This window comes from Sciurus carolinensis, chromosome 1 (genome assembly GCF_902686445.1).
Source record: "Sciurus carolinensis chromosome 1, mSciCar1.2, whole genome shotgun sequence".
Lineage (NCBI taxonomy): Eukaryota > Metazoa > Chordata > Mammalia > Rodentia > Sciuridae > Sciurus > Sciurus carolinensis.
The window spans coordinates 67716071-67726932 of NC_062213.1; the positions used below are offsets into that span (position 1 = coordinate 67716071).

General features: G+C 40.3%; 1 protein-coding gene across 7 annotated transcripts in view; it reads right to left on the minus strand.

Moving 5' to 3' along the window:
• Window positions 1–9337, minus strand: part of Cspp1 (centrosome and spindle pole associated protein 1) — a 126009-nt gene extending 116672 nt beyond the window's left edge. For 6 of the 7 annotated variants that reach the window (XM_047547476.1, XM_047547462.1, XM_047547448.1 and 3 more), the window contains exon 1: window positions 9223–9337. The gene's annotated coding sequence lies outside the window, so the exon portion shown is untranslated. The remainder of the gene's footprint in view (window positions 1–9222) is intronic. The other variant, XM_047547442.1, reaches the window with a different exon arrangement.
• Between the last annotated feature and the right edge of the window lie 1525 nt (window positions 9338–10862).

A 10862-nucleotide genomic window follows, 5' to 3' on the forward strand; every position in this document is an offset into this window, starting at 1 on the left:
CAGATTAGGTTGATGGGTATAGCCTACAATGGTACAAAATACAGTAAGAATTAAATTGCAAGGGCAATCAGCTGAAAGAAACCTAAATGGGTTATATACTATATATTTTTAGTTGTAGGTGGACACAATATTTATTTTATTTTATTTTATTTTATTTACTTTTTTTTTTTTTTTTAAATGTGGTGCTGAGGATCGAACCCAGTGCCTCACGGATTCTAGGCAAGTATTCTACTACTGAGTCACAATCCCAGCTCCCTAAATGGATTCTTAATCTTACTGACACCTACCATGTAAAATCACTCACAAGTTTTTTTTTTTTTTTTTAAACAGGTATTTTTCCCCTTGGTAGATATATACACAGTATGTACATAACAATTTTCAGTTTTACTTGAAATACTAGGATTTGAAATCCATTTCACAGGACTCTATGTGATTGATGTCAAGTATGTTCCTTAGTCTCTCTATGCCTAAGAGTCCTTCCCCATCTGAAAAGTGGAAATACTACCTTCTCCAGAGTTACGAAGAAAAAAGCAAAATAATGTTTCAAAATGTATAACACAAAATCTGACACTCAGAAATCAATACATCAGTTATCTTATTAAATACTGCTATATTGACATAGTCTTTGTGTGTACAGACATACTTACTGTTTAAAAAGAAAGCCTCTAGGCTGGGGGAGGGGGAGTGGCGCTCAGCAGCAGAGCACACGTTTAGGATGCTGAAGGCTCTGGGATCTATCCCCAACACCAGAAAAAGAAAGAAACAATGGAAGCCTTCAAACTTAAAGTATGCTGGAATTTGGGTGGGAGGAAGTCGCTCACTGGTAGAGCACTTGCCTAGCAAGCACGAGGCCCTGGGTTCAATCCCCAATACCACAAAAATGGTATGCTAAAATTTAAATCACCAAAAATTGCAAATTGATCCTGGTTAACAAAATGCAAACCAACAACTCTAAATTGTTAATTTAGGCCCTGGATGCTTATAATAAAGATAGAAATAGAAGCAGATTATAACTTACCATTCTGCTAAGTCTAGGGAAATCAGAAATAGAAGGACCCAGAAGAAACAATATATCCAATTCCTTCTCCCAATTTCATCAATCAGAAAAAAGGCGGGGGGGGGGGGGGGGGGGGCCTCCTATCATTATCCCTCTCAAGGAGTGAAATACATATTTTCTCCCCTCTGCACAAGTAAAAGCAATGGAAAATGACTACACTCCTAAAGCAGGACATTATGAAGTATGCTGGGAGGATAAAAAGAATAAAGCATGACCCTTGCTTTAAAATTGAGATAAGCTAATGTCCCTTGCCACAGAGACTCAGTCTAGCCAGACAGGAGTTTAAGAGTTGGATATGACATACCCCTAACAGATCTAGTGGACATATCAAGAACACAAATTGACAAACAGGGAACCCAGAATGGAATCCAGGCTGGACATAAAGATTTAGCAATGTTTGAACATTACAAATATTAAGAAGAGTAAGATGGCAGATTGCAGTCAGCACTTATCTGCTGCTCCATGAGGTTAAACTAAATCGAGAGGTATGCAGCCGCATGTTGAGGGAGGGGGGCCCATAGGAAAACTGTGGAGTGCAATTGAGGAGAGTTGTGACCATGTGAAACTCAGAAATATTGATATTTAGAATAATAAATGAGAGTACACCAACACTGAGCTCTGAGGTGGCACACCAGGGGAGAAGTACTCTTTCAGCAGGTTGAAAGATCTCCCAGAGTACAGTCTGACACCCTGTAAATATGCAGTCTGAGCAGACAAGAGACTTGGGCTCTGTATAGAGAGCCAGTATAAGTTTTATACCTGGGGCTGGCCATATTTAGAAAGTAGTTTAAGTAAAAAGAAAATAAGAAACTATGAGTAAAATGTACTCTGGGCAACATTAAAGAAAAACTTAAGACCCACAGATCTAGAGGAAGGAGCAGAAGTACAAGCTAAAATGTACTCAGTGAAATAACAGCAGAAATTTCTCCCAAATCTTGGGAATGATATGGACATCCAGGTACTAGAGGTATTTAGAACCCGAAATACATGACCAGAATAGAACCTCTTCAAAACATATTTAGTCAAAATGCCAAAAGTAGAGAAGAAAAAATATTAAAAGCTCTACGAGGGGCTGAGGATATGGTTCAGTTGGTAGAGTGCCTGCCTCGTGAGCACAAGGACCTGGGTTCAATCCCCAGCACCGCAAAAAAAAAAAAAAAAAAAAAAGCTCTAAAGGCCAGGAGGGCATGAAATGCTATATTTCAAGCCCTAAAAGAAAATAACTTCCAGCCTAGATTATTATTATATCCAACAAAGTTATCTTTTAGAATTGGAGAAATATTTCCCAAGTACACACTACAAGAATTCATGGTCATTAAATCAGCATTACAGAAAACACTCAAAGGAATCCTATACCCAGCTGAGGAAACAAGAAAACACAACCACAAAAACACAGGAAAGAATAAATCTCTATAGAAGAAAAAGCAAAAGAGGAATAGGAAATTATCAAGCATGATTATACAGTAAACCAACAAATCTCTAAGATAAATAAGGAAGAAAGGAACACAAAATTCTCAAAAGAAAAACAACAAAATAACAGGAACAAGACATGTCTTTCAATAATAATCCTAAATGTGCATAATCTGAATTCTTCAATTAAAAAAAAATGAAGACTAGCTGACTGGATTAAAAAACAAGACTCATCTGTTTGCTATTTGTAACTCACCTCACTACAAAGACAAATAGGCTGAAAGTAAAAGGATGGAGAATGATAGTCGAATGAAATGGAATCCAAAAGTAAGCAGGAACAAACCAAACCCAAAATTAGTTGAAGGAACTAATAAAGATCAGAGCAAATGTAGAGACTAAAACAATACAAAGCATCAATGAAGAAGAGCTGGTTCTTTGAAAAGATAAACCGAACTGACAAAACCTTAGCCAAATGAAGCAAAAAAAGAGAGAAGACCCAAATAAATTAGAGATGAAAAAGTGTACAACAGTTATCACTGGATTCTAGGTCATTAGCAAACATTTTGAAAAACTACAATATATTGGAAAACCTACAAGAAATGAACAATTTTCTAGATACCTATTATCTACCAAAATTGAACCAGCAGGATACAAAAAGTCTACACATATCAATAACAAGCAATGAGATTAATTTAGTGATAAAAAGCTACCTAACAAGGAAAAGGCCAGATTCAGACAGATTCACTGCTGAATTTTATCAAGCTTTTAAAGAACTAATACCAATATTCCTCAAACTCTTCCATAAAATGGAAAGGGAAGAACTATTCCAAACTCATCTTACAAAGATAGCATTATCCTACTACCAAAACCTGTAGGGTCACGACGACAACAACAACAAAAAAAACAGACCAATGTCATTGATGAACAAAGATACAAAAATCCTTGGCAAAATTCTGCAAATCAAATTCAACAGCACACTGAAAAGATGATACACCATGATCAAGTTGGTTTCATTCCAGGGATGCAAGCTTGGTTCAACATATGCAAATCAATAAATGTAATACCCTACAAACTGAATGTACAAAACCCAGCAGATACCTATACATCAACAATGAACTGGGTTGGGGATATAACTCAGTTGGTAGAGTGCTTGCCTCACTAGCAAAAGCAACCTACAGATTCAATACAATCCCCATCAAAATACCAATAATATTCTTTAGAGAAGTTGAAAAAAAATCCTAAAATTCATATGGAAACATAAAATAACCAAGTTGCCAAAGCAATATTGAGCAAAAGTATAAAGTTGGAGACATCACAATAACCAATTTCAAAATATACTATAGATGCATTAAAACAAAACAAAAAGAGCATGGTATTGGCATAATAAACACATGAACTAATGAAATAGTCATCTACAGCTATCTGATTCTCCACAAAGGAGCCAAAATATATACTGGAGAAAAGACAGTCTGCAGAAAATGATGCTGTGAAAATTAGAATTATATATGTAAAATATTGAAAATAGATCCCCATCTTCACTGTATAAAAATCAACTCAAAATGAATCAAAGACCTTAACGTAAGACTTGAAACTGAAAGTACTAAAGGGAAACACTTCAATTTTCAGGTATAGGCAATGATTTTCTGAACTTGACTCCAGTAGCTCAAGAAATAATAGCAAGAATTGACAAATGGGATTAAATCAAATTAAAAAGGTTCCACACAGCAAAGGAAAACAATCAGCAGTGTGAAGTGATAGTCTATGGAATGAGAGAAAATCTTTGCCAACTATTCATGTGAAAGAGAATAGCCAGAATATGTAAGGAAGTCAAAAAATTTAACAGAAAAGCAACTCAATTAATAAATGACCAAAAGAGCTGAACAGACACTTCCAGAAAGAAGTAAAAATGATCAATAAATCTCATGAAAAAATGCTTGACATTTTTAGCCATCAAGGAAACACAAATCAAAACTACACTGACATTCCATCTTATCCCAGTTAGAATGTCTATTATCAAGATTAAAAAAATGCTGGTGAAAATGTAGGGAAAAATAACTTTTATATGCTATTGATGGGAATGTAAATTTGTACAGCCACTGTGGAAAACAGTACCAAGGTTCCTTAAAACACTGAAAATAGAACTATCATAAGACACAGCTGTACCACTCCTGGGTATATATCTGCAACAAAGTCAACATACTACAGTGATACGTGCATACCCATGTTTATCAAGGCACTATTCACCACAGCCAAGTTATAGAATCAGCCTGGATGCTCATTAACAGATGAATGTGTAAAGAAAATGTGGTATATGTACACAATGAAGTATATCAACATAAAGGAGAATAAAATCATGTCATATGCAGAAAAATGGATGGAACTAAAAATGGTAATGTTAAGGGAAATAAACCAGACTCTGAAAGATAAGTATAACATGTTTTCTCTCATATGTGATGTCAGAGAGGGGTGAAGGACTATGTGAAAGCAGAGAGGAGACTATTTGGGAAGGGGGTGAACTGGAAGGGTGAATACAATCAAAGTGGGTTATCTGCATGTATTGAATTCCATTGTTTTGAACAATTAATATGTACTATTATAATGAAAAAATTAAATCATCATCATCATCATCATTCTGTCAGAGGTGAGATGGAATCTCAATGCTGTTTTGATTTACAAAATGACATTGACTAAGAGAAGAGGTTGCCTGACAAAAGAGACCTTGCAATATGAAAACAGAACCAAAGACTTTAGAGAAGTAATAACATGTAGGCATGTAAGGTGAGAAAAGACACCTGGGAAAAAGACCTAGGAAAAAAGAGGAAAGGATGAGGTGACCAGGACAATGTTTCTCACTTATCTACCAGGAATCTTTCCACCCGAATGACAGGTTTTTCTTCTGGCAGATGACATTCACATGAGCAATTTACTTCCAAGGTCACACTCAAATTTTGACAAATCCCTCTCAAAGTTTTATGAAGTAAATGCCATGTTGCTGGGGACAAAGAGGGAAGCTAGAGGACAGGATACCAAGAGAATGAATCTATAAAACCATTTTAGCATACATTAAAGATGTATTATAAATTTGCCTTAGGGATGTCCTGTCCAGTGTTGGCGTCTGGCTGCTTCAGCACTGGCGGAGACATATTGCCTGGACCACGGTCCTCTGTGGTCGCTGGACCGCCGCCCTGCCCTTTGGGGAAGGCCGCCACCCTCCAGTTAGTCCGCTCCCTCAGGACCCCATCCAGGATCCCAAATGATATTCAGTTCCTGTCCCTATAGACTTCTCTTTGCGGGTGAACAGTTTCTCAGACCTTCCTTGTTCTGATGACCTTGACAAGGTTGAGAAGGGCCTTTCAGCTGCAGACGGACAAGATACCCTTATTTTCGTTTATTTATTTTCATGTGGTGGTGGGGATCAAACTCAGTGCATCACAGGATCTAGGACTGCTCTACATTATGCCTGTGCCTTTGGCAAAGCAGAAATGGTGAATTTTCTAATAAAGAAGAATTGTAAGATAGACCTCAGTGATCTTGATGGCAACACACCATTGATGAAGGCACTACAGTACATGGAAGAGCGGTGTGCAAATATCCTATTAGAACATGGTGCCAATCCACATGCTCACAACATCAGGAATGAAACAACTCTCCACCTGGCTGTTGCTTTGGAGTAACCAACTTTAGTGGAAAAATTGATTTCACAAAATGTGAATTTGGAAGCCAAAACCAAGAATGGCCATATACCACTTTTACTTGCCATAAAGTATAAAAAAGAGCTGATGGTAGAGACTTTAATTCAGAGGAAAGCAAATGTATGTGCTGTTGACCTGAAGGGAAGAACAGCCCTCATGTTTGCTATGGAGCACAAATCAGAACACAGAGGTGAGCTCCTTCTCCAGAATGGTATTGATGTCTCTGCTACAGATAACTTTGGACAGATGGCATTAGCTTTTGCTGCTGCTAGTGGTCATAGTGGTCACAGGGAATTAATTCTTCAATATATGAAAGCAGAACCTAAAAATTCTGAAAATGTCAACCCAGTGGAAGAAAATTCTACAGATTACCCTAAACAGACGTTCCACTGAAACTGATCCTGATGATCCCTATCATACATTGGATGAGCTCTACTATCAATGTCATTTGAAGAATGTCCCCAAAGAAGGAAAATCACATCAAGCTTCTGCTGAATTAAGGAAAGAAGAAGCAAACACTGACACTAGGGAACCAGAAATCAGAACATTACCTGACAACTGTAAGGCTGACCGTAAAAAGAAAAAGGTGTTTGAAACCACTCTTGTAAAACATTACAATATAAAGAACAGTCGTATTCTCTTCACATTCGTTGGCCCAAAACTCAAGCAGGCCAACGCTTCATCTGGAGACTTAAATGTGAAAAACTTTCATCCTTGCCTACCAGGAAGTGTTATGGAAACCTTACCAGCTGAAGAAGAGAAAGGCATCTCTCTGAGTCTTCCTCAGAAATGCATTGGTCATTTTTCTGGTGATGCATATCAAAGAGAAAAACATGGCATATCAGGACCTATAGAAGTATGCCATCAAGAATGAGAGTGTTCCTGCAGACAAGTAAGAAAAGTGTTTGACTCCACATCATTCCAATGGGCTGCATGTCTCCCACTCCTGCTCCCATTTTCCATTCTCCTAAGAAACTGCCACCCCATCCAGTCCTTACCAGTGCAACATCAAACAAAAAGATACACAATGAAATAATATTCAGCCACAAAGAAGAATAATATTATGGCATTTGCAGATAAATGGATGGAATTGGAGAATATCATGCTAAGTGAAATAAGCCAATCCCAAAAAACCAAAAACCAAATGTTTTCCCTGATAAGCGGATATATAATGGGGGTTGGGGGATGAGGTGAGAGAAGAATGGAGGAACTTTAGATTATGTAGAGGGAAATGAGAGGGAGGAGGGGGTTATGAAAAATAGTGGAATGAGACAGACATCATTACCCTATGTACATGTATGATGACACAAATGGTAAGAATCTATATAGTGCACAACCATAGAAACAAAAAATGTACCCCATTTGTGTACAATGAATCAAAATTCAGTCTGTAAAATTAAAAAAATAATAATTAAAAGATAAAAAAATAAATTTGCATTAGTAAATATCATTACCATTTCAACATTAATAGGTCAGTAGCGTACATTACATAGCCTTTGGGTTACACAAAATTGCTAAAACACTTGCTCAAACACCTTTGTTTACCACTCAGAAAGCACATCACAAAGTATGTCAGAATGATATTAAGATAACTTGATGTGTAAACCCACACCAGCTCCCTCCTAAATCATCAGTGCTGCAAGAGATCCAAAATGTCCTCCCAGTGGCGCATTTCAGCAGATATTTAACCACCAAAAAGTCAGAAGAATGATAAGAAAAAAGCATCTTACTGGTTTCCACCAGATTCCTTTTTTACTTGTCAACATGACAAGCCATTCTTTCACATAAAACAAGAACTTCTCAGGATAAATTAGGCTTTTTACAAACTCATATTGTACATATTTACTCATGTTTTACATAAAGGGTTGTTTTTTTTACATATATATTTTTAGTTTTTGATGAACCTTTATTATATTTATTTATATGCAGTGCTGAGATTCAAACCTAGTGCCTCACACCTAGGCAAGTGCTCTACCACTGAGCCACAACCCCAGCCTAAAGGGTTGCTTTTACACCCTTTTTAGGTATTTTGCATTTGAAAACTGGACGGTAGCTTACTTCAGAATTTGTCTTCCCCAAAATCCTAGTTAAGCTTCTTAATCCTATAATCTTTGACCACCAGCCTCTCTCAAAAGATGAGTCCCACTGCTAACACTGAATGAAAATTGCATTTAATTTCCATATAATAATACTATAATCAGAAAAGATTCAAGCTCAAGCTACAAAGCAAACACAGGGGTAAGGGGAGGATAATAACAGCAACGACCTCACAGGGACATGGTGAAGATTAAGTTTTACTTGCAAAGCCCTGGGAACAGTGCCTTCGCGCACAAGCACTCAAATGTTGAACATTAACCGGCCCGGAGGAGGAAGAAGAAGGGCGCTCTGGGAGGCTTAGCAGAACAGAGGCGGCCAGGCCTCCAAGGAGAGAAGGTGCGCGGGAGCAACGGCTCAGTACAGCTTGTCTCCAGGTGCTAGGGGTGGCTGACTCTTTAGAAAGCGTCAGTGCGTTGTCAGGCAACCGGCTCTCAACAACACCTGAGGAGGCGGCAACCATGGTGGCCTGGGAATCTGGACCACTTAAGCAGTGCATCGTCTCTCCCAGACAGTTGAGAGACCCCAACACATGGAGAACCCCCGCCCCTGTAACCTGGGTACCGCCCCCATTCTGACCGACTGCCACCAGTCCGACAGGAGGCCCTGTAACTCGAGCACCGCCCCTGCCCAGCCACAAGTCACCACCGTGAGGAAACCCCCGCCCCCAACACCCGTGACCCCGTCACCGCCGGCTCGCCTCGCCGCCGCGAGACCCCAAACTTCCACATCTATAACTAGGGCCACCTCCTCCGTCCCACCCAGCAGGCTCGAGACCCCCACCCGGCAAGAAATCCCCACCCCAGCCCCTGTAACTCTGGCGTCGCCAGCAGGTTGCCACGCGACCTCCGCCCCCGGGAGCCCCTGCCTCCGCCCGGGTGCCGCGAACTTAGCTCTGGAAGCCTCTCACCCCACCCCAGGCCACACCCCGCCCGGCCTTCTCCCCAACCGCAGCCAGCGAACCCTTACTCAGGAGAGCGGGCTCGCGTCCGAGTAGACGCACAACGCTCTAGCGAGGCTCTCTGCGGACCGAATAAGTGGTGGCGGTCACCCGGCGCGGGAACAGTGTGACAAGCCGCCGGTCGAGGCTCCGCCTCTCCGGCCCAGCCCTCCTCACGCCTTTCGCCAACTGCCGTGCGCGACCCCGCCTCCACTGAGGCCCTCGGGGGATGCCGCGCGGCGGAGGTCGCCCCCTGCCGTCCCGGAGGCCGCACAGCCCCGCTGGCTGTTCGCACGGCTCTCCGGTACCCAGGCTACGGAGGATGCCACCAGGTTTCCCTGCTAGGCTCAGGGTCTGTCAAACCGTGGGCGCCATTTCCCAGGCTAAATCGGTTACAGTCTTTCCAAACCACCCCTCCCCCACCCCACGAACTGGCTAGTCAGGTCAGGAAACAGTGTCAGTCTTAGAGGCACTGAGAGGAACTCTTGACATAGCTTTGCAAGGATTTAGTCCTAGTCCAGGAGTCTGGTAAACGATGTGTCCTGAACTTTCATTACCATTTCAACATACAACGTAGTTCACCCCAATCCTGATTGGTTACATGCTACCACTAAAAAGGAAATATCTAGCTTCCCAGGAGAGTGGAACTAATGGTATTAGTGTATCATAAGGGCCCTAATCTATCTTGACTTATTTCCGTAAGGTGGTTTTAAAAGGCAAATTTTCTCCAACTTAATGTCAAAACGGTAGGCTACCGATGTAGGGTCAATTTTGTTTTTAACTACCCATCATACACTAGAAGTGGAGGATACAACCCAAAGCACACAGTGAAAAGGAAAATAGCCTATAAACAAGTACCTTAGACACTGTGAATGAAATGGTTACTGGAAAGAAAGAGTTCATAGGTTGAGATCTCTAAACTGTTTTTAAAGATTAATATCAGCACAGAGGTAGAAAAGGAAGAGCATTTCAAGTAATGCTGAACACAACTGTATTGCTAAACCAAAGTGAAGTTACTGGCATTGATGGAATGAAAAGTTTCAGTGGGGACTGAAAGAAACTGGAGGGGTATAAAGCGATCCAGTTATGAATAGCTGTGATGCTTTTTTCCAGCAAAATTTGTATTGAAAACATTCTAGTAGTTAGGGATGAAACAATGAACACAGATCTAGACCATGTCTTGAAACTCAAAATCTAGTGTGGAGGGATGAGAGTACAATAACTAAAACAAACTAACAAATGAAACAATTAAACTTCCTATTAGTTGCTGTAAGAAACAAAAAGATGGCTGTGATTGATTCTGCCCGGGGACAAAGGCAATTCATTGTACTGTTAAAGACCAAATTGTAACTTATTATAAAAACTATGAAAACTGGAAGCCTGCATGGTGGCGCATGTGCCTAAGCTGAAACAGAAGGATCCCAAGTTCGGTCAGCCCACAGCACCCTAGCAACTCACAGAAAACCTTCTTCAAAGTGAAAAATAAAAAGGACTGGGGTGGTAGCTCAAGGGAAAGCGCCCCTAGGTTCAATCCCAATACCAAAAAGGACTGAGTACTGGACATTTTCAGAACACCAATAGCTCACAATACATAAAGTTATATAAACACGTGAAAAAATATGACCTTAGAAATCCATGAGTTTCCACTACCTTCTCGGAACACTAGCAA